This window comes from Symphalangus syndactylus, chromosome 22, assembly GCF_028878055.3.
Source record: "Symphalangus syndactylus isolate Jambi chromosome 22, NHGRI_mSymSyn1-v2.1_pri, whole genome shotgun sequence".
Classification (NCBI taxonomy): domain Eukaryota; kingdom Metazoa; phylum Chordata; class Mammalia; order Primates; family Hylobatidae; genus Symphalangus; species Symphalangus syndactylus.
The window spans coordinates 10,297,927-10,318,696 of record NC_072444.2 but is presented as its reverse complement, the minus strand read 5'-3'; the positions used below and the strand labels follow the sequence as shown (position 1 = coordinate 10,318,696).

Sequence of the window (20,770 nt, the reverse complement as noted above, 5' to 3'; positions counted from 1 at the left end):
AAATTTCAAACTTTTAAGACCAACCAGAAATTTGGTGTACAGCCAGTAATGACTGAAAACAGTCACTGTGGCTCTTCCACTGGTAATCATTTGAGTACTCATTCCAGCTTCTCAGAGGAGCTAAAAGAACCAGACCACCTTGAAATGCTGTGCTGAATGTGACCAATGACAGGATTCTGGACTTTCCCTCTGGATACCTAATGGAAACTGATTCCAGATGGCTACATAAATTTCAGGTTGAGGGTGGGGGGCAAATTCTAACACCTTGGTACTTTAGCATTTATGGTTTTCTAAGTGCCTTGGATAAGCAGAACAAACAATTAACTGTATGTCATCTGTTTGGGGTTTACCTAGAACCAAGTTTTCTAAAGCAAATGGCTTCTTGTCAAAAAGGCCAGTTACCACAACCAGCGGGAAGGTACTCAAGAAATAACAATATGTCAATATCTATTAGGACAAAACAATTAGAAAAGTTTATCTGCTATTGTTTAAAGTGATTTGTTTCAAAGCCACCAAAGAGAGACAAAATTCCTTGTTGTGTGAAATGACATGCACCATTGCTCATTTTTCTTTTGGATAATCAAGGATTGGTTTGTACAAGAAGCATGGAGTTATGCATGATCTGAACCACAACAGTAACCTGACCAAGAAGAAAAAATTTTACATTCAAGTGAAAATAAACTTTCAAAAAGATTTCCAGGCTCTCTCTCACACTTCAAGTTATAGAAAATGTATGGGCTTTATGGAGTCGAGACCTTCTTAGGTTAGCACCCTGACTAGTACACCTTACTAACTGTGTGATCTTGGGGGCAATTTTCCTAGAGACATTAAATAATATATATAAAATAAAAGATCCTCTACAGGGCTTTTAAAAAAAGGCAGTTATGGGCCGGGCGCGGTGGCTCATGCCTGTAATCCCAGCACTTTGGGAGGCCGAGGTGGGCGGATCACGAGGTCAGGAGATCGAGACCAAGACCATCCTGACTAACACGGTGAAACCCCGTCTCTACTAAAAATACGAAAAAGTAGCCGGGCGTGGTGGCGGGCGCCTGTAGTCCCAGCTACTTGGGAGGCTGAGGCAGGAGAATGGCATGAACCCAGGAGGTGGAGCCTGCAGTGAGCCGAGATCGCGCCACTGCACTCCAGCCTGGGCAACAGAGCGAAACTCCGTCTCAAAAAAAAAAAAAAAAAAAAAAAAAAAAAAAAAGGCAGTTATTTGTGGTTCCACAGACCCTAGGCAAATCCTCCTGTAGAATAAATCCTATTCACTGATAAATATTTTATCTTATTATTTAAGAGATAAGGTCTCACTCTGTCATCCAGGCCTCACTCTGTTGCCCAGGTTGGAGTGCAGTGGCATGATCATAGCTCACTGCAACCTCAAACACCTGAGCTCAAGCGATGCTCCCACCTCAGCCTCCCAAGTAGCTAGGACTACAGGCACATGCCACCATGCCTCGCTAATTTATTATTTTTTATAGAGATGGGGCCTTGCTATGCTGTCCAGGCTGGTCTCTAACTTTTAGCCTCAAGCAATCTTCCCACCTTGGCCTCCCAAAGTGCTGGGATTATAGGTGTGAGCCACCATACCCGGCCCCTCACTGATAAATATTTAAAAATACTTTTAACCATAGACATATTATATGGTGGAATGCAATATTTACATAAAAAATACATAAAGACAAAACTCTAGCCTTCAAAGGAATTTGGCAGGTTTTTCCTGGAGGCTGCTTCCAGCTGTGATCCTGGACCTCCTGAAGAACATATACTATCTCATTCTTCTAGTCTTTCATAACTGGATTCCTCATCTGAACCACAGAACAAAAAGGATGATTAGAGTGACAGTTTTCTCAATTCCCCTCAAGACTGTACATAACTAGCACCATTCTACGAGTACTGGAGAAAAGTTAATATACTACATACAATGAATGCCTAATGACATTAAGATTTAATTCTTTCACGGAACTCCAGTTGAGAAAGGCTTCTCTATCAGTAGCACCTTACTGGTATAGTGCACTGGATGTTGGGGAACCACTGAATTAAGGAAGTACAACAGGGTCACATTTGCATTTTAGACAAATCATTCTGCATAAGCACAGGAGTTATATGTGGGCAGGAGAAGGCTGGAAGTAAGAAGACCAATTGGGAAATTCTTCACAGGCTGAGAAAGAGAAAGTAGAAATGTAAAGGCCCACCCTACCACGGCTAGCAAATATGAACTGAGAAACTAGACAGGTGGCAGTTGCAGGGGTGAGCCCAGCCCTTCAGCCCCACCTGCTGCTCTCTTTAGTTTTATACAGTTATACTCACAAAGTGATAAAATGTATGTGTCTTTATCAAAAGCGTCAGAAAAGAGCTGAATGCTAGCGCCAATGAAGGAAAACGAAGAGAAAGTGAAGAAAACCAATGAAGTGGTGGTTGTTGGTCAAAAAAGGAAATTCTAGATACATGAAAGAGTGGAATGCTCTATCTTTATGGAATCTGTGAAGGTCTTTTTCAGACATCTTTTACTTTGATTAGGGAAATTACATACTATAGTGATATCTGCTAATTTGAGGATTTGAGAAGGTCTTACCTTGGGAGATGTTAAATAGGAGAGGAATTAAATTAGAACTGCTGAGAATATAAAAGTTACAGGGAAGTAGATTTCAATTTATCTAGGTCATTTTAATTAGAATTGTCCGATAGTAGAATGGCTTATCTTTAGATAAGGTTATGAGTTCTCCAGCCCCATGCTCTGGATGACCAGCTATCAGGCATGTTGGGGGAGAAATTTCTAGCATTTATGAAGGTGTTGGAAAGTCAGACTAGATGACCTCTACAATGCCTTCTAAATCAAAGACGTTATAATTCTTATTCTGGGCTTTGTGTCCTCATCTACAAAATAAACAGACTAAGCTAAACATCTTTTAGAAGCTTCTCAGCTCTAAAATTTCTAGATTTGCTTCTACCCAAGCTGCCATGATCTCCTCACTCAGCCAACAGCCACCTGCATTCTGAACACACAATCAGAGGCACATTTAGGGACTGTAGAGAGGGGTAGATTATAGCCATGAATCATGCCCCTTCACCAGGTCTACATTTGTCTAATTACTAGGACCTGTGAGATCTAGAATGGCCCAAAGGAAGTTCCAGACAGAGCCCTGAGGTTATTTATACCCAAGAGGCTCCCGGACTGATTGAGGAGTCAGCCACCCAAAAAATTCCAAAGAAAAACTGCATTTTGGACCAGCTCCAGACATCCAGGCCAGATTCAGCAGTAACCCCATCTTCATCTGCAGCAAGTTTCAGCCTAAGGGACTTGAGAATGAGTCTGAAAACAAATAAAAGACTGCCAGACCTTCCTAGCCATGGCCTGGCAGTACCAGTCTGGACTGTTAGTGCCATGATGGCATTCATGCTTTGAAATGGAAACTGGATGAGGCCCTTTAAGTTCCCCTCAAACAGTGAGATTCTTCAAGTCTGTATATTTGAAGTTATCATGCAATTTTTTTTTTTTTTTTTTTTTTTTTAGACGGAGTTTTGCTCTTGTTGCCCAGGCTGGAGTACAATGGCACAATCTCGACTCACCACAACCTCCGCCTCTCAGGTTCAAGCAATTCTCCTGCCTCAGCCTTCCCGAGTAGCTGGGATTACAGGCATACAGCACCATGCCCACTAATTTCTGTATTTTTAGTAGAGACGGGGTTTCCCCATGTTGGTCAGGCTGGTCTCGAACTCCTGACCTCGGGTGATCCGCCCACCTCGGCCTCCCAAAGTGTTGGGATTACAGGCGTGAGCCACCATGCCTGGCCTATCATGGAATACTTTTATATATCACATTTGGTCAGTATAAAGTTTTTTTTTTTGAAACGGAGTCTCACTCTGTTGCCCAGGCTGGAGTGCAGTGCTGCGATCGCCACTCACTGCAAGCTCCGCCTCCCAGGTTCACGCCATTCTCCTGCCTCAGCCTCCCAAGTAGCTGGGACTACAGGCACCCGCCACCACACTCGGCTAATTTTTTGTATTTTTAGTAGAGACGGGGTTTCACCGTGTTAGGATGGTCTCGGTCTCGATCTCCTGACCTCGTGATCCGCCCGGCTCTGCCTCCCAAAGTGCTGGGATTACAGGCATGAGCCACAGCGCCCGGCCCAGTATAAAGTTAAAAAGAGACTCTGGGGCCAGGCACAGTAGCTCACACCTGTAATCCCAACACTTTGGGGGCTGAGACCGGAAGATTGCTTGAGCTCAGGAGTTCAAGATCAGCTTGGGCAACAAAGCGAGACCCTGTCTCTGCAAAAAATTTTAAAAATTAGCTGGGTGTGTGGTGCTAGATGCCTATAGTCTCAGCTACTTGGGAAGCTGAGGTGGGAGGATCACTTGAACCCAGAAGGTTGAGGCTGCAGTGAGCTATGATTGTGCCACTGCACTCCAGTCTAGGCAACAGAGACTGATATCCACCCTACTTTCTGAACTCTCATGACTGCTCCCAACAGCGTGGGGTGGGGTGGGATGAGGTGAGCTGGGGGTTGGAGGGTAGAAGAAAACACAAAGGGAGGGATATCTGTGAGAGAAGGGAGGATGCACTCGTCTGTGCCCCACACTCTGAATTCCTGTTATTACCAGGACAGAAGACAGATGACTGCTCATTCTTCTGGCTGTGTTTATTACTAGCTGTTCATGACAAATAAACAATGCTACATTTTGAGCCAAGGTCACTGATAACACCTGCAGATTTCTATGGTCACATCCAAAAAGCAAGCATGTTTGAGCTATAGCAATAACCATCACAACAGAAATGCTTCTCAAGGCAGTTCCTCTTTGAAACATACCCCCAAAATGCTGATCAGCAGTAGCAGGGGATGGAACATGTGGGGACGTTGCATGTGTGGCAATTAGGACTTCTGCTTTCACTTCAGCGTTTCCCACTGTTCTATAGTTAACAGCACTTTGGATGGGGACATATGAGAAGAGGGTTACTCTTGAGTTTCCTCTTTCAAGAGATACATTTCTTTATGTTAAAGAATATGGCTGGGTGTGGTGGCTCACACCTGTAATCCTAATACTTTGGGAGGTAGCAGCAGGAGGACTGCTTGAGCCCAGGAATTCGAAACCATCCTGGGCAACATAGCCAGACCTCATCTCTATTAAAAACAAAAAGATTAGCTGGGTGTAGTGGCACGCGGCTGTAGTCCCAGCTACTCAGGGGGCTCAGGCAGGAGGACTGAGGATTGCTTGAGCCTTGGAGGTTGCAAAGAGCTATGATCACACCACTGCACTCCAGCCTGGGTGACAGAGCTAGACCCTGTCTCAAAAAGAAAGAAACAAAAAAGAAAAAGAATATGCATTTCACAAGGTTTAAGAATTTCAGCTGGAAAGTCGAATAGTCATTTGACTTCAAAATGATAGACAATACATGGTCTTACTGTAATTTAAGTCTGTATATTAAAATGTTTAAAGTATGAATTTACTGTTGCATATAGCAGTCCTCATTACCATGCAGCAACTACAAGGAAGAACACTTCATTATAGGCTTAGGCACCCACCCACTTCCTGTTGAAATACAGGGTGGGGCTGAACTAACAAATATAACCACACTCTCTCTCCAAGCACAAGGAATGACAAATACGTTTAGGTCGCTAAAACAATGTCCGAAGGAGCTAGCAGGACAGAAATGGAACTCCTGCGGTAGATACAGAAAGTATTTGACTGGGAAAACTGAGAAAAAGAGCTTACTTGTGATCTAAAAGAGATATTTCCAATTTCATAAAGGAATGACATGCCAATTTTGTGCCTACATCCAGTCAATGTAGGGATACTTCTTGTCTTGACATGGCTTTAAGACAGTAGCTGAGGAAACAGAACTTCCTTTTTTTTTTTTTTATTAATTTTTTTTGCATACAAAAACAATAAACATTTTCTAAAAATACATACAAACAAAAAGATGCGTATCAAACATATTAGGAAGGTTGCACATGGGAAGTCGGGGAATAGAAATGGGGGTGGGAGTTAAAATAAATGAGAGAGGGACTTTATATGGATCAGTGATAATAACTCAATCCTCTATTTGACAAAGAAGAGGGAGAAGGAAGAGGAAGAAAAAGAAAGTGGGATAAAGGATCAGAAAGGGAGGAAAATAGAAAAAACTAGAGTATGACTCCAGGGTAGACCTGTTTTGTTGTCATTGAGTTGGTTGGTTGGTTTGTCTGTTGTATTCTTCATGTTTCGCCAAGTTGGCCAGACTGGTCTCGAACTCCTAGTCCGAAGTGATCAACCCGCCTCGCCCCCTAGAGTGCCGGGACCACAGGCGTGAGCCACCACATCCAGCCCCCACATTGCTTCTGGCCTCCATGGTAGACCTCCCAGACGGAGCGGCCAGGCAGAGGAGCTCCTCACTTCTACCCAGACACGGGGCGGCCGGGCAGAGGGGCTCCTCACTTCCCAGACGGGACGGCCAGGCAGAGACGCTCCTCACTTCTTCCCAGACGATAGGTGGCCGGGCAGAGGCGCTCCTCACTTCCCAGACGATGGGTGATCGGGCAGAGGCGCTCCCCACTTCCCAGACGATGGGTGGCCGGGCAGAGGCGCTCCTCACTTCCCAGACGATGGGCGGCCGGGCAGAGGCGCTCCTCATCTCCCAGACGATGGGTGTCCGGGCAGAGGCACTCCTCACTTCCCAGATGGGGCAGCCGGGCAGAGGCGCTCCTCACTTTCCAGATGATGGGTGGCCGGGCAGAGGCGCTCCTCACCTCCCAGACGATGGGTGGCCTGGCAGAGGCGCTCCTCACCTCCCAGACGATGGGTGGCCGGGCAGAGGCGCTCCTCACCTCCCAGACGGGGCGGCCGGGCAGAGGCGCTCCTCACTTCTTCCCGGACGGGGCGGCCGGGCAGAGGCGCTCCTCACTTCTTCCCGGACGGGGCGGCCGGGCAGAGGCGCTCCTCACTTCCCAGACGGTGGGTGGCCGGGCAGAGGCGCTCCTCACTTCCCAGACGATGGGTGGCTGTGCAGAGGCGCTCCTCACTTCTTCCCGGATGGGGCGCCCGGGCAGAGGCGCTCCTCATTTCTTCCCGGACGGGGCGGCCGGGCAGAGGCACTCCTCACTTCCCAGACGGGGCGGCCGGGCAGAGGCGCTCCTCACTTCTTCCCGGACGGGGCGGCCGGGCAGAGGCGCTCCTCACTTCTTCCCGGTCGGGGCGGCCGGGCAGAGGCGCTCCTCACTTCTTCCCGGACGGGGCGGCCGGGCAGAGGCGCTCCTCACTTCTTCCCGGACGGGGCGGCCGGGCAGAGGCGCTCCTCACTTCTTCCCGGACGGGGCGGCCGGGCAGAGGCGCTCCTCACTTCTTCCCGGACGGGGCGGCCGGGCAGAGGCGCTGCTCACTTCCCAGACGGGGCGGCCGGGTAGAGGCGCTCCTCACTTCCCAGACGGGGCGGCCGGGCAGAGGCGCTCCTCACTTCCCAGACGGGGCGGCCGGGCAGAGGCGCTCCTCACTTCCCAGACGGTGGGTGGCCGGGCAGAGATGCTCCTCACTTCCCAGACGATGGGTGACCGGGCAGAGGCGCTCCTCACTTCTTCCCGGATGGGGCGGCCGGGCAGAGGCGCTCCTCACTTCTTCCCGGATGGGGCGCCCGGGCAGAGGCGCTCCTCATTTCTTCCCGGACGGGGCGGCCGGGCAGAGGCGCTGCTCACTTCCCAGACAGGGCGGCCGGGCAGAGGCGCTCCTCACTTCTTCCCGGACGGGGCGGCCGGGCAGAGGCGCTCCTCACTTCTTCCCGGACGGGGCGGCCGGGCAGAGGCGCTCCTCACTTCTTCCCGGACGGGGCGGCCGGGCAGAGGCGCTCCTCACTTCTTCCCGGGCGGGGCGGCCGGGCAGAGGCGCTCCTCACTTCTTCCCGGGCGAGGCGGCCGGGCAGAGGCGCTCCTCACTTTTTCCCGGACGGGGCGGCCGGGCGGAGGCGCTCCTCACTTCCCAGACGATGGGTGGCCGGGCAGAGGCGCTCCTCACTTCCCAGACGGTGGGTGGCTGGGCAGAGGCGCTCCTCACTTCCCAGACGATGGGTGGCCGGGCAGAGGCGCTCCTCACTTCCCAGACGGTGGGTGGCCGGGCAGAGGCGCTCCTCACTTCCCAGACGGTGGGTGGCCGAGCAGAGGGGCTCCTCACTTCCCAGACGGTGGGTGGCCGGGCAGAGGCGCTCCTCACTTCCCAGACGGTGGGTGGCCGGGCAGAGGCGCTCCTCACTTCCCAGACGGTGGGTGGCCGAGCAGAGGGGCTCCTCACTTCCCAGACGGTGGGTGGCCGGGCAGAGGCGCTCCTCACTTCCCAGACGGTGGGTGGCCGGGCAGAGGCGCTCCTCACTTCCCAGACGGTGGGTGGCCGGGCAGAGGCGCTCCTCACTTCCCAGACGGGGCGGCCGGGCAGAGGCACTGCTCACTTCCCAGACGGGGCGGCCGGGTAGAGGCACTCCTCACTTCCCAGACGGGGCGGCCGGGCAGAGGCACTCCTCACTTCCCAGACAGGGCGGCCGGGCAGAGGCGCTCCTCACTTCCCAGACGGTGGGTGGCCGGGCAGAGGCGCTCCTCACTTCTTCCCGGATGGGGCGGCCGGGCAGAGGCGCTCCTCACTTCTTCCCAGATGCGGCGGCCGGGCAGAGGCGCTCCTCACTTCTTCCCGGATGCGGCGGCCGGGCAGAGGCGCTCCTCACTTCTTCCCGGACGGGGCGGCCGGGCAGAGGCGCTCCTCACTTCTTCCCGGACGGGGGCGGCCGGGCAGAGGCGCTCCTCACTTCTTCCCGGACGGGGGCGGCCGGGCAGAGGCGCTCCTCACTTCTTCCCGGGCGGGGCGGCCGGGCAGAGGCGCTCCTCACTTCTTCCCGGGCGGGGCGGCCGGGCAGAGGCGCTCCTCACTTCTTCCCGGACGGGGCGGCCGGGCAGAGGCGCTCCTCACTTCCCAGACGGGGCGGCCGGGCAGAGGCGCTCCTCACTTCCCAGACGGTGGGTGGCCGGGCAGAGGCGCTCCTCACTTCCCAGACGGTGGGTGGCCGGGCAGAGGGGCTCCTCACTTCCCAGACGATGGGTGGCCGGGCAGAGGCGCTCCTCACTTCCCAGACGGTGGGTGGCCGGGCAGAGGCGCTCCTCACTTCCCAGACGGGGCGGCCGGGCAGAGGCGCTCCTCACTTCCCAGACGGTGGGTGGCCGGGCAGAGGCGCTCCTCACTTCCCAGACGGTGGGTGGCCGGGCAGAGGCGCTCCTCACTTCCCAGACGGGGCGGCCGGGCAGAGGTGCTCCTCACTTCCCAGACGGGGCGGCCGGGCAGAGGTGCTCCTCACCTCCCAGACGGGGCGGCCGGGCAGAGGCGCTCCCCACCTTCCAGATGGGGCGGCGGCCGGGCAGGGGCTGCAATCCCAACACCCTGGCAGGCCAAGGCAGGCGGCCGGGGGGTAGAGGCTGCCGCGAGGCCAGACCACGCCACCGCCCTCCAGCCCGGGCAACACCGAGCACTGGGTGAGCGAGACTCCGTCTGTAGTCCCAGTACCTCGGGAGGCTGAGGCGGGCAGAGCACTCGGCGTCAGGAGCTGGCGACCAGCGTGGCCAAGATGGCGAACGCGTGCCTGCATCCAAAGGAGAAAAGGCAGGCAGCGGTGGTGGGCGCCGGCAGTCCCAGGCAGTCTGCGGCGCGGGCAGCAGAAGCCGAGTAGATTGTAGCCTGGGCAAGAAAGGAAGGAAGGAAGGAAGGAAGGAGGGAAGGAGGGAGGGAGGGAGGGAGGGAGGGAGGGAGGGAAGGAAGGAAGGAAGGAAGGAAGGAAGGAAGGAAGGAAGGAAGGAAGGAAACAGAACTTCTAAACTCCAGTATCTTACTCCTTGAGCATAAGGTACATCTATGAAGGACCATTCATTCACACCTGGTAATTCCATAACTTTTTATTATCTTTTGGGGGCAATAGCACCTTTTGTTATTAACTTTTTACACTTCAGGGTCTAATCATAGTTTCGTTCTTAAAACTAAAATTGGGGGAATCTCTTAAACCTTCAAAATTGGTTTCTTCTAGTATCAACTTTTTCATAGAAAACTGTCTTTTAAATGGCCAAAATTAGACTCTCTTTTTAGCAGGATCCATCTGGTTGTCCAAAAGAAAATACATTTAAACTGTGAGTTGGAAACCTGGATTCTAGCTTTCAGTCTAATGATGACAGGCAATCGGGGATAAAATTTCAATTCATCCCTCTAGTCCAGCTGTAAACTACACTAAAAAATGCTTGAAAGATGCTATATGAAACAGAGATTTTGTATGCAAAGTATTCTGAGCTCTGAGGAAAAGATTTACCCGCATAAAGTATTTCTTGTATCTCCATCTTGGCCCAATTCCCTGTTATGGATCCACTTAAATTACACAGGATCTACAATGTGGTCACTGATGACTTTCAGTTACAGACAAAGTTCATTTTACTTTCCCAATCTAATGCCAATTTCTAGTAAAACCCATATCACCAAAATTGTATGGTTTGAAATACTTCAAACTACCCATCTAAATGGGCTTTTACTTTGATTGGATAAACATAGATTACGAATAATTGTACTCATAAATGGAGAAATCTTACCCTTTACCCCTAATAAGGTATCAGATTTCTTTCAGCCATTGTCATCAACTGAACATTAAATTTACACAGGAGTTTAACATGAAAAACAACTAAGCTGTTCTGAAAAAACAACACCCACTCACAAAACAAGTATCAAACCTCAACACATCAGTTCAAATCATTCACTAGATTACTAGAAATATGTCAATAACTCACACAAGCCCCAATAAAATACCCTTCATATTCAAACGTTTCTTTTTAAATTTATAGCCAATGACAGAAGAGAGTGCTCTCCGTTGATGGTACCCAGAAATTTGAGATAAGAGGACAGATACAAAATGCATTCCTCTCCAAGTACCTGGGAGGAAGCCAAACCTGGGCATGTATTCTCCCAGACAAACAGCCAAAAGTCCAATACACAGCTTGGTTTTATGGAAGGGTCTAACCCCATTTTACTATCTTACTATGGGATGGAGAAGATGGGGCTAGACTGCAACCTTTGTTTCTTGACTCTTGCAAGCAGCACTGAGTACTGTACTAGGTTAAACTTCCTTCGGTCAAGGTATTAGAGTACTCACTGGTGGATTAGCTACAGTGGCAGGTTTGAAAATAGAAGAGGAAGGAGATAATAAGAGCTGAATTGCACATCAGGCACTAAGTCTCAATTCATCTGGCTAGCTGTGTAACCATTTAATTGTTATGATGCCTTACTTCTTATTTCAAGCTTCTCTTTGCAGTAACTGCACCCTCTCTGGGATGGAAAGACCAAGAAAGAAACCAACTTTACACAACTGAGAAAGGCCAGGGAAAAGATGGTTGCAGAGCAACAAGAAAAAGAAAATTCAGCAAAATGTTCTGTTGACACTTCAGGGCAATACACAAACACACTGTGTGGTCATGGAGCAGGCAGAAGCAGCAGTCCTGAGATGTGACTATTAATACACCAACTTAAGTGAGGAGAGAGACCTAGCAATCACAACTACATGTGAGACAGGGAGTGGAATTATGGAGCAAATTGCCATGCAATTCCATATGAACTATTCAATAGCCAGCTGTAACAAGAATTCATTCCTGAAAAAGTGTCACACACACATCTGTCACTAATGGCCAAGCCACCAGCAACTAAGAGTCAGCAGCAAAGGGCAGCTGTACATCTACTTCCTCTCACAATGTTTAGTCAGCACTCAAAGCATGAGACTTATAAGCTAAAGTCCTTGAGTAGAGGGAAAAATAAGTAACTGTTCTTTCCTTTCTAACCTCAGTTTACCAGGAAGTTGCCAAAGCCCTAAAAATCTAGTAAGCAGTGGGGCAGAGCAAGAGCATGAACATTAGGAGACACAGGTGTGGGTTTCACTCCACCACTGCCACATTTTATAGCTTTGGAACCTTGGCAAACAGTCTAATCTCTCAGTCTATTTCCTAGCCTGTTAAATCATTCTCATGACCCCTTGTCTGTAAAGTTGTTGTGAAGAAAAATGAAATAATGCATGTATAAAATGTTTGGCACAGTGCCTAGCACAGAATAACTAAAACAACAGTAGTAGTAATAACAGTATCATGGTAGTAGTGGTGGTGGTAGTAGTAGTAGCAGTAGAATGATTAACATCTATCTAGCACATGCCCTGTTCTAAATGTTTATATATGGTTCTCTTAACCATTATACAATATTGTCTTAATAAGCTTCAGGTCGTATTAATGGTTAACTACTAATTATAGTGCTGTTATCAATCACTGAATATTTATCAAGAAGACACTAAAAGACACAAAGAATATAAAATCTCTTCCTTGACTCCAGGAGCTTATAATTTAGTTGAGGAGAGAGAGAGAAAACCACAGTTAAGTAACAATATAGCAAATAAATAGAAGTTCAATTATGACAATAGAAAGGATGAAAAGATCACTGTGAACTGAAGGGACTGAACAGACTCCTTGGAACCTTAAAGATCTGAACTGGGGCTGGGTGCAGTGGCTCACGCCTGTAACCCCAGCACTCTGGGAGGCCGAGGTGGAGGATCGCTTCAGCCTAGGAGGTCGAGATTAGCCTGGGCAACATGGTGAGACCTTGTCTCTACAAAAAAAAATTAAAAGTTAGCCAGGTGTAGTGGTGCACACCTGTAGTCCCATCTACTTGAGAAGCTGAGGCAGGAGAATCACTTTAACGCGGGATGCTGAAGCTGCAATGAGCCAAGATCCATGCCACTGCCCTCCAGCCTTTGAGACAGAATGAGACTCTGTCTCAAAAAAACAAAAGTAAACAAAACAAAACCCAAAACCTAAGATCTGAACTGGGTAGAATTTGGATGTAAGAAAACAGAGGGAAAGGTTTTTCAAGGAGAGCTAACATGATAAACAGAAGTCCTGAACTTTACCACTAGTATTTATGGGAAAGTCACAATTCCAATGGGTTTCTACCATATTTCATCAAATTTAGGATGCCACTGATTGAAAGAGGCATTACGATTCAAGAGATGTTAAAATGGGGTGGGTATGGTGGCTCATGCCTGTAATCCCAGCACTTTGGGAGGCCAAGGAGAGTGGATCACTTGAGCTCAGGCTTTTTAGACCAGTCTGGGCAATGTGGAGAAATCCCGTCTACAAAAAATACAAAAATTAGCTGAATGCAGTGGCGCACACCTGTAGTCTCAGCTACTCAGGAGGCTGATATGGGAGGATCACTTTAGCCCAGGAGGCCAAGGCTGCAGTGAGCAGTGATCACACCACTACACTCCAGCCTGGTGACAGAGTGAGACCCTGTCTTTAAAAAAAAAAAAAAAAAAAAAAAAGCGATGTTAAAATGTGAGGAAAAAATGTACACCTGAGTCAATGAAATATAAATATATTATTTTAGAGACAAGGTCTCATTATGTTACCTAGGCTGAAACTTAGTGGCTATTTACAGGCACAATCATAGTGCACTAAAGCCATGAACTCCTGAGTTCAAGCAATCCTCCAGCCTCAGAAGGTGGACAAGGTGGTCTTTAAAAAATCTCTCTAACACTAAAATGCGTTCTATAACTCAGACTTACAAGAGAATACAGTTATGTACCACATAACAACATTTCAGTCAATGATGGACTATGATGGACCACATATATGACAGTGGTCCCATAAGATCATAACACTTTTTTTTTTTTTTGAGATGAGGTTTCACTCTTGTCACCCAGGCTGGAGTGCAGTAGCACAATCTCAGGTCACTGCAGCCTCCCCTTCCTGGGTTCCAGCTATCCTCCCACGTTAGCCTCCCAAGTAGCTGGGACCACAGGCACGAGCCACCATGCTCGGCTAATTTTTTGTATTTTTGGTAGAGATGGGGTTTCACCATGTTGCCCAGGGTAGTCTAGAACTCCTGAGCTCAAGCGATCTGCCCGCCTCAGCCTCCCAAAGTGCTGGGATTACAGGAGTGAGCCACCACGCCCAGCCCCTTTTCTATGTTTAGGTATGTTTGGATATACAAATACATACTGGCTGGGAGTGGTGGCTCATGACTGTAATCCCAGCACTTTGGGAGGCCAAGGTGGGAGGATCACTTGAGCCCAGGAAGTTGACACCAGCCTGGGCAAAATGACAAGGCCCTGTCTCTATAAAAAATGAAAAATGTGGCTGGGTGCGGTGGCTCACACCTGTAATCCCAGCACTCTGGGAGGCCGAGGTGGGTGGATCACTTGAGGTCAGGAGTTCGAGACCAGCTTGGCCAACAGAGTGAAACCCTGTCTCTACTAAAAATAATAAAATTAGACAGGCGTGGTGGCACATGCCTGTAGTCCCAGCTACTCAGGAGGCTGAGGCATGAGAATCACTTGAATCTGGGAGGCGGAGGTTGCAGTGAGCCAAGATTGTGCCACTGCACTCCAGCCTGGCAACACAGTGAGACTCCGTCTCAAAAAAAAAAAAAAAAAAGAAAGAAAAACTCAGCTGAGTGCAGTGGAGTGCACTTGTAGTCCCAGCTACTCAGGAGGCTGAGGCAAGAGGATCCCTTAAGCCCAGGAGTTTGAGGCTGTGGTGAGCCATGACTGATTGCTCCACTGCACTCCAGCCTGGGCAAAAAAATTAGACTTCATCTCTAAAAAAAAAATAGTAAATAAAATACATAATCAATATAACCAGCCTGGGCAACATAGAAAGACCCTATCTTTACAAAAAATTTTAAAATATGCTGGATCCCATAAACATATACAACTACTATGTACCTACCAAAGTTAAAAACTAAAAATAAAGGCTGGGCGCAGTGGCTCACACCTGTAATCCCAGGACTTTGGGAGGCCGAGGCCGGCAGATCACAAGGTCAGGAGTACAAGACCAGCCTGGCCAATATGGTAAAACCCCATCTCTACTAAAAATACAAAAATTAGCCAGGCATGGTGGCACACTCCAGCTACTCAGGAGGCTGAGGCAGAAGAATCGCTTGAACCCAGCAGGTGGAGGTTGCAGTGAACCAGATTGTGCCACTGCACTCCAGCCTAGGAGACAGAGCGAGACTCCATCTCAAAAAAATTAAAATTAAAATTAAAAATAAAAATAGGCCAGGCGTGGTGCCTCATGCCTATAATCACAGCACTCTGGGAGGCTGAGATGGGCAGACTGCTTGAGCCCAGGAGTTTGAGACCAGCCTGGGTAACATGGATAAACCTCATCTCTATGAAAAACACAAAAAATTAGCCAAAGGGCCAGCCGTGGTGGCTCATGCCTGTAATCCCAGCACTTTAGGGGGCCGAGGTAGGTGGATCACGAGGTCAGGAGTTCGCGACCAGCCTGACCAACATGATGAAACCCAGTCTCTACTAAAAATACAAAAATTAGCCAGGTGTGGTGGCACATGCCTGTAAAACCAGCTACTCAGGAGGAGAATCGCTTGAACCCAGGAGGCAGAGGTTGCAGTGAGCCAAGATTGCACCACTGCCCTCCAGCCTAGGAAACAAAGCAAGACTCTCTCTCAAAAAATAAAAAAATAAACAAAAAATAAAAAATTAGCCAGGCACAGTGCCGAAAACCTGTAGTCCCAGCTACTCTAGAGGCCAAGAAGGGGGGATTGCCTGAGCCCAGGAAGTCGAGCCTGCAGTAGGCTGTGACTGTGCCACTGCACTCCCGCCTAGGCAACACAGTGAGACCCTGTTTCTAAATAAATAAATAAATAAGTAAATAAAAAATTAGCCAAGTGTGGTAGCATGTACCTGTGGTCCCAGCTACTTGGGAGGCTGAGGTGAGAGCATCGCTTGACTCCAGGAGTGAGAGGCCAGCCCAGGCAATAGAGCAAGGCACCGTCTCTTTAAAAAAAAAAAAGGCCAGGCGCAGTGGCTCATGCCTGTAATCCCCGCACTTTGGGAGGCTGAGGTGGGCGGATCACGTGAGGTCAGGAGTTCAAGACCAGCCTGGCTAACATGGTGAAACCCCGTCTCTACTAAACCACAAAAACTAGCTGGGCGTGGTGGCAGGCGCCTGTAATCCCAGCTACTTGGGAGGCCGAGGCAGGAGAATCGCTTGAACCCAGGAGGCAGAGGTTGCAGTGAGCCAAGACTGCGCCATTGCACTCCAGCCTGGGCAACAAGAGCAAAACTCCACCTCAAAAAAAAAATAATTTTTTTTTAATATAGCTTGGTAAATCCAGAAGAATGTTCAGACAAAGAAAGCAAGGATTTCTTGAGCCACTAGCTATATGACCTTAGGGTAGTTAATCTCTCTGAGCCTCATCCGTAAAATGGGGAAAATACAAACTACCTTATAATATAGTTGCATTTATTTAGAGACGGAGTTTCGCTCTTTCACTCCAGCTGGAGTGCGGGGGGGCAATCTCGGCTCACTGCAACCTCCACCTTCTGGGTTCAAGTGATTCTCCCGCCTCAGCCTCATAAGTAGCTGGGATTACAGGCACCCGCCACCACACCTGGCTAATTTTTGTATTTTTAGTAGAGACGGGGTTTCACCATGTTGGCCAGGCTGGTCTTGAACTCCTGACCTTGTGATCTGCCCACCTCGGCCTCCCAAAGTCCGGGGATGACAGGCATGAGCCACCGCACCTGGCCTTAGTTGTTTTTATTTTTCTGAGACAGGGTCTGGCTCAGTCACCCACGCTGCAGTGCAGTGGTGTGAATGTGACTCATGCAGCCTCAGTCTCCTGGGCTCAAGCAATCCTCCCACCTCAGCCTCCAGAGTAGCTGGGGCTAGAAGCGTACAGTACCATGCTCAGCTAATGTTTTCACTTTTTGTAGGAACAGGGTCTTACTATGTTGCCCAGGTTGGTCTCAAACTCCTGAACTCAAGCGATCCTCCCACCTCAGCCTCCCAAAGAGCTGGGATTACAGGCGTAAACCACCACGGCCGACCTAGGATAGTTCTAAGGATAAGATGTGATAACATATGTGAGCATTCCAGAGGGGTACCCAGCACCCAGTAGGTATTCAGTAACTGATAGCTCTCATTATTACTAAATCGAAGGAATGATGAGTTTATATGGACCTATCTCCTAGTAATGAAATAATCTAAAGACAGCAGGTCAAATTAAACAACAATGAGCATTACACAAAGGTATTCCTATATGGTCCTCTTTTATTTGGTTTCAGTGGAGGCCAAGAAGTAGGTGGGCCTCTTACCTTCTGAGACAGGCTCTTCAGGAACATGGAGACAAATACTGAAAAAGATGGATGGCCTCTGCTTACATTATACCTATTTTAAGGATTACAACAAAGGGTATCAGTCTTCCAAATCACAGTCAAGAGTCAATCCAGTATTTTCACTTTATGTACTTTGAAGGCAAAACATTCTTCAAGAGACTATTATCTGGATTGTGGTATTTCTTTATAAAAACAGACAAACATCTTGGTGAGTGTCACCACTTCTAAGAAGCCTTCCCTGAATCTTCCAGTCTAAAGTCATTTTCCTCCCTCCAAGTGCCAATGAGGTATGCTGAACCTCTTTTATAGCAGTCTCTACAGTCTATTTTATAGCACAGATTTTTGGTGTATACAACTCTCTGAGTACAGGAATTGAAAAACAAAGTATCTTTAAACCTAACATAAAGCAGTAGTAGCAACAGCAACTATATGGAGACAAAGTAGGATTCTTAAAATTTCTTTTCATCCTACAGTGTCTGCTCAATAAATACCTGTGAAATTCCTAAAATGTACCTGATATTTATTCACATTGTCTTGAATATTTCTAGTCCTCCAAACAATTTTCCAAGGTAAGCAGTAGTATTTTGATTTTACAGATCAGAAAACTAAAACCCAGAGTGATTCATAACTTTATGAAAGTCACACAGACAGACAGCTTTCAAACCCAGGTCCAACTGTGTCCAAACTTCATGTTCTTTCCATGACACCACACTGACTCTACGCAAAACACCCAAACTAAGAAGTTAGACAAATACGCCCATAGTTCTCATCTTTATACACAAGTGCTGTCAAATTCCAGACTAGTTTCTTTCCCATGGAAAAAAGACTGCATGCTAACACAAGAAAGCATTCCTATTTACCCTAAAACTGAAGTGGTGTTAATGAGTATAACACACTGCTTTCTCCCTCTCTGCACCCAATTTTAGCCAGATGCTCAGGGACTTCACTTCTTTCCTTTAAATAACATAAACACAGGCTTATTTAAAATCCCAGCCTCAGATAACATGTGCAGATGCTACTGCTTTTCAAACTCCTGTTTTCAAACAGCTAGGCATTAGGGGTTGCAACACTTCTGACGGGTTACTTTTATCTACAGGGTCCCTGAGAATCACTTTTAAGTTTCATTCTCTGTTTAGCTCATCAAATCTTCTCATCAGGGACTTTTTTTTTTTTTTTTTTTTTTAAAGCACCTCATCTTTCATCTTCTTTTACAATGAACTAAAACACTCTTATGGCTAATTCTTAATCTGTGTATGTATATTTAATATAATATTCTTCTGACTCTTTTTCTAAAAAGCACAGTTGTTTTTCCTATTTAGCCCAAACTAAGATAATTATATCAGAAGTGAGTTTTCTCCCATCTCTTTCTACATATAGGAAATACTGAAAAGATAAGTCTTTTTTAATTATTAAATGTAAATAGCTCATTAAATATAATCCAATTACTTTAATCGTAAAAAGGAAGTAATTACAATAGGTACATGTATTCTTGCCTAGATTTAATATCTTAATCTTTTCAGCATTAATATTTTAAATTAACCTTTGACATTAGAAAAATGCAAGAAACTGATATCTCTTTCAAAATATATATAAAGCTGTTCTTTATGGATCTTTGTTGTGATTTCACCCACAAACAATTTTACAGGGACTGCAAAGAGGAGCAATTAAATACCACCTGCCCAAACTGAACTGGTATTTCTTGTCTGCTATAAATCATGTTAAAGGGTCTGTTTTAAATTCTAATGCTTTAAGGCCAGGCGCGGTGGCTCACGCTTGTAATCCCAGCACTTTGGGAGGCCGAGGCGGGCAGATCACGAGGTCAGGAGATCGAGACCACGATGAAACCCCGTCGCTACTAAAATTACAAAAAATTAGCCGGGCGTGGTGGCGGGCGCCTGCAGTCCCAGCTACTCGGAGAGGCTGAGGCAGGAGAATGGCGTGAACCCGGGAGGCGGAGCTTGCAGTGAGCCGAGATTGCGCCACTGCACTCCAGCCTGGGCGACAGAGCGAGACTCCGTCTCAAAAAAAAAAAAAAAAAAAAAAAAAAAAAATTCTAATGCTTTAGTGGGACAAGAAGCCTAGAGATGAATTCTATAGCATTCCAATAATCACAAAAGCTTCACTTGTAAAGACAACTCCAAGACAAAATTTGTTAGAAGAAACGCCTATAATCCCAATCAGCACTTTGGGAGGCTGAGGCAGGCAGATCACTTGAGCCCAGGAGTTGCAGGCCAGCCTGGGTAACATGGCAAAACCGCATCTCTACAAAAAACACAAACATTAGCCAGGCATGGTGGTGCACACTGGTAGTCCCAGCTACTCAAGAGGCTGAGGTGGGTGGATCGCTTGAGCCTGGGAGGTGGAGATTACAGTGCGCCAAGATTGTGCCACCACACTCCAGCCTAGGTGACAGGGTGAGAGCCTGTCTCAAAAAAAAAAAAAAAAAAAAAAAAAGAAGAAGAAAAGGAATGTCTTTGGTACAGTAGCCGGAACTTTCCATTACCTAATTGCTATTCTGTTACTATCAGTCGTAGTTCCCCGGGACCACCCTCAAGCATTCTTCTTGCTCTCTGGTCTCTAGCCCCTGGAGTATGCTGTTACAACATTGTCCCTCAGCGGCCTTCTGGTTCTTCCATTTTTACTTTCTTGGTGACCAATGGTAAATAAATTGCACAGCTAAATCTCTATAAACTGCCTTGAAAATGGGCTTTGACACAGTCTATACACTGAAGAATGTCTTCTAGAATGCAGGGAAGAAGCTTATATAAACGAAAAATTAAGAAGATGGAGCTTTCCTACCAAAATCTATTAATAAGTATTATTTTAAGATATGAGTATGTATTTAGAAAAATAAAATTATATTTACATTAACACAGAACTTTTTCCAAAATTCAGAAATGGCAAGAGCGGCATGAATAGATAAGCTGTGAAGGTATCAATGGGCCATGTTTGTACAGCAGTTTCCCTCCAAATTAGAACAGTTCTATTTAAAGTACTAAGACATATCATGTGTTTTCAGCAACTCTCAAGGATTTCAATGAAATAGATTTTTCCCGTTCAGATCTTGTATTAATGAGCCAAAGGTGTATCTCTGCCTCACTGATACCATTTGACAAAACAAATTAATGAAATGGATGAGGCTGGCTGTGATTAATTCCTTTGGTTGTTCAGATTGTAGCTATGTTGCAGCAACTCCTGACTGTGTAAGGCACTGGTTTCTGCAGTCATCCAGCCTAACTACGGAAAGTTATTTTATGGTCCGAAAAGACAGTGACATGGGTTGCTGTGGGTTCCCTCATCTCAAACACTAATGGATTCCGAACAGTTAAGAAAGTTTAGCTGAAGGAATGGAGCCTGATACCTGATGATGATCGCAGTGCTCCAGAAGGGCAGCACCATTAAAAGAAAATAAGAAGTAATTTCACAGGTAAAAGGTACACCAGCAGCTAAAACTAAGTCCCTTGCAAAATTTAAATGATTCAAGTTTCATCTTGATAACACTGGTATTTTGTACAAAATATATCTTATTAGGCCAGCCCTTGAAAGTTAAAAAGGTGTCTTTAAATGCCTGCTGACCTCAAATTGCCATGTTCCATGCTTTAAAGGGATTGA

The 20,770-nt window shown here is 47.3% G+C and overlaps 1 protein-coding gene across 3 annotated transcripts in view; it reads right to left on the bottom strand.

The window, feature by feature from the left end:
• The window catches only part of WASF2 (WASP family member 2), a 90,575-nt gene that overhangs the window by 27,277 nt on the left and 42,528 nt on the right, over window positions 1-20,770 (bottom strand). The window lies entirely within an intron of this gene.